This window comes from Euprymna scolopes, chromosome 6 (genome assembly GCF_053919585.1).
Source record: "Euprymna scolopes isolate OS-2025 chromosome 6, ASM5391958v1, whole genome shotgun sequence".
Lineage (NCBI taxonomy): Eukaryota > Metazoa > Mollusca > Cephalopoda > Sepiida > Sepiolidae > Euprymna > Euprymna scolopes.
This window is the reverse complement of record NC_136487.1, coordinates 16161424-16165209: the sequence shown is the minus strand read 5'-3', so window position 1 is coordinate 16165209 and position 3786 is coordinate 16161424.

The following is a 3786-nucleotide window of genomic DNA, read 5'->3' as shown; positions in this document are numbered from 1 at the left end:
TACTGTATACCGATACTCTATGGCTGACTGGGATAGCTTCCGTACATTCATATCTGATTTACCTCTACATTCCATGTTTAAAAAGGATATGTCCTCTATAGTATCAGATCTGATCGAATGGTTAATTGTAGGCATAGACCGATTCATACCATCTAAAAAATTCCAACAAAAACCTAACAGCCAGCCATGGTTCTCCCCAGAATGTGCTGCTGCTATCGCACACAGAAATCACTTTTTCCATAACTACCAATGTAATAGATGCACTGTGACTAAAGCTGCTTTCAGGAACGCCAGCAACCACTGTAAAAGAGTAATAAAAAATGCAAGAGAGCTATATGCTCAGTCTGTTAAATCCAAAGTAGCTGATCAGTGGCTTGGTTCCCACCAGTTTTGGCAAATAACAAATAGGATCCTGAACAGAAGTGTGCGTTCTATCCCAACCATTATCAATGGACCAGAGGTCATCTCGTCAGCATCAGACAAGGCCAAACTATTTGCCAAGAACTTTGCAGCTAATTCTACCCTATGCGACGAAGGCCATCAACTCTCCATATTTCCTCCTATAACACAGAACACGCTAGGTAACATACAAATATCTGTGCATGAGGTCGGCAAGCTAATCAAGAACCTTGATTCCAGTAAAGCAACTGGCCCTGACGGCATCCCAATTATAGTGTTAAAAAAGCTTCAACCAGAACTTGCTCCCATACTTATGAAACTGTTTAAGTGTTGCCTTAAGGAGAAGTGCTTTCCGACTCCCTGGAAAACCTCATCAGTATGCCCTGTATTTAAGAATTCAGGTGATAAGTCATCTCCCTCTCAGTACAGACCAATAAGTCTCCTGTGTGTTATGAGTAAGTTGCTGGAATCCATATTAAATAGAGAAATAGTAAACCGCCTCAGCAGAAACAATCTTCTTAGTGACACACGATATGGTTTCCATTCTGCAAGATCTACCGCAGATGTGCTAACGGTTATATCTCACAGGATTAGTGAATCTCTTGACAACGGCTTTATTTCTAGGGCAATTGCTCTTGACATATCAAAGGCCTTCGACAAGGTAAAGCATAAAGGCCTACTACACAAGATTTCTAGCTACGGTATAACTGGAAATGTTTTCTCAATCATTAAATCATTTCTCTCCGATAGGCTCATAAGAGTAATGGTCGATGGACAAAAATCAGAGGCCTGCAGTATTAATGCTGGAGTCCCTCAAGAGTCAATCCTGGGCCCAACTCTCTTCCTGACCTACATCAATGATCTCCCTAAACACATACTTAAATCATTCGTTGACATCTATGCTGATGACACGACCATTTACGGCAACACATCAAAGGCTGTAAACAACAAAGTTCTCCCTGATTCTCTCTCCTCTGATCTCGAGCGCGTGGTTCAGTGGGGGAAGACGTGGCTGGTTACCTTTAATGCATCTAAAACCAAACTCCTATCTTTACATCATCAACGCTCTGATCCCCATCTGGCATCAATTGAAATGGATGGCTCTCGTCTGGGTGAGGCCCCGTGTTTTGACAAGCTTCTGGGTTTGTCCTTTACTCCTGATCTGAAATGGAACACGTACATCAAGTCTGTTGCCAAGGTCGCTGGAAAGATGATGGGATCCTTCTACCACTCCAGAAGATATCTCGCTACTGATGCAATTCTTTATCTATATAAAAGCCAAGTACATCCAATGATCGAATACTGCTGCCATATCTGGGCAGGAGCTGCTAAAAACAGCTTATCCTGCCTTGACAGAGTACAAAATAGACTTTGTGGCTTAGTGGGGGATGCCCTTTTCTCTACCCTGCAACCTCTCTACCACAGAAGAGATGTTGCGAGCCTATCCTTGTTTTATCGTTATTTTCATGGCAGGTGCTCATCTGAACTCCAATCTCTGGTCCCCCCTCGCCAATCTTTCACGAAAAACACCCGTCTAGCTGAATCCAATGTCAAAAATGTTCCCCACTCTTTATCTGTGGCTAAATCAAAACGTAGATTCCATGAACAAAGCTTCTTTCTTAGAACTGCACGCCTGTGGAACTCTGTTTCGTCTGCCTGCTTCCCACCGGACTACAACGTGGATGTCTTCAAGTCCAACGTTAACAAATTCCTAATGAACCGCCCTCTTAAGTAAACACTTCATTAAATCTCCACACTAACATACTGTACTTGCAATAACCCTTATCCCTGAGTGGCTTCCAGGCCTTGATAAGTGGTGACCACCGTGTAAAAAAAAAAAAAAAAAGAAAAAAAGGAGACGGGAAACCCGTTTCTTCTCGAAGTTTGTGTTTTTTTTGTTTTTTTTTACCTCTGTTTTTTTATTGCACTGTTCGTATTGGTGATATAGTCCCTTTTTGTTTTTGTTTTTTTATTCAAGGAAGAAATGTTTTGTGATCAGAAGGTCTGCGTTCTTTTGGGTCACCATTTTTAGGAGAGGTAATTGTTTTACCTTCCTAATAAATTATAGTAAAGAACAAGGCACAAAAGAAACACAAACTCCTTTTTAAACAATAACAATGAAGAGTATTTTATTTGTAGAAGGAACTGGCAGGTCAGGCTGCTAAAAGGGAAGAAGGCAAAGGAAGTTTTTTTAAGGTCGTCAAAGGTCAGTCAGTATCGTGTCATCCCCGGCTGGATAGCAATTGTCTCAAATCGAGACCATCAGTGCTATAGTGAGATGTCCGGTCAACAGGGGATGAAAGAGGATAGATGTTGCTAGGCTTGCAGTCTGGATCTGACTGGCTGACGTTCCCTCCAGACTTTTAGGGAGTAGATGAATCTATAGGAGGGAAATGTTGTGCATTTCTCTCCTAATTATTACTTAAATAAACACAAGGCCAAACGACATTGCTTTTAACAAAACAATAATGACGGGTTTATTTAGAAAAGACGAGATTGTATCTCAGACTGAAGAGAAAGTAAGAAAGTGTAAATGTCTGTTTGAAGGTATTTTCTGCCATCAGACTGCAGTCGTCAACAAGTAGCAGTGAGAGGGGTGAGTGAGAGAGCTCTGTATAGGTCGCTTGTTGGCGTCTCTCTGAAGATCACAGCTCAGATCCCAAAGGGCTAAAAATAGTCCTTAAGAGCACAGCTCAAATCAATGCACCCTGCCAACCGATTGGTCAGTGTGGCCGAATCACTTTGACACAAAGCATTGATCCGCTTATAATAAATAGTTTGTTAACTGCTACAAATCAATGCACCCTATTAGCTGATAGGTCAGCCTGTGGCTGGTGAACTCAGAGGGGGGCATTGATTCACCAGAAAAAATAGCTCTCTGTGACTGCTACATCACCCCCTGCTTAGGCGGAAAGCCGAAAGAAATGAAAAGAAATGGTACAGTTATTTTAATTCTATATGGTAATCTCCATTTAAAATGAAAACTTACTATATTTAGGATGCAAGTAAAACCATCTATATTAAAAATAGGTACTTCTGCAGGTTACGGACCGTGCTGAAATAATAACGTTATTTAGAAGCCCTTTCTTAACATGCGAAGGCGAGGTCTTTGATAACTATTCTGGACTTTAACATAACAATTTAATAAACAAAAGATACCGTAAAAATTTTATTTTTCTTGAAAATCCTATCTAAAAAATAAAAATAAACTACAAAAGTATCTAAAAAAATTTATATTATACTTTCAATCTTTTTAATATGATTCTTTTTTCCATAATTGACATTAATCAAACAAATATAAAAAAAATAAAGATAAATTAAAAATACAAAGTAAAGTATTTTTAACTTATTTTTGCTCTAATATTATAGACAAATTCAAAGGTTAAA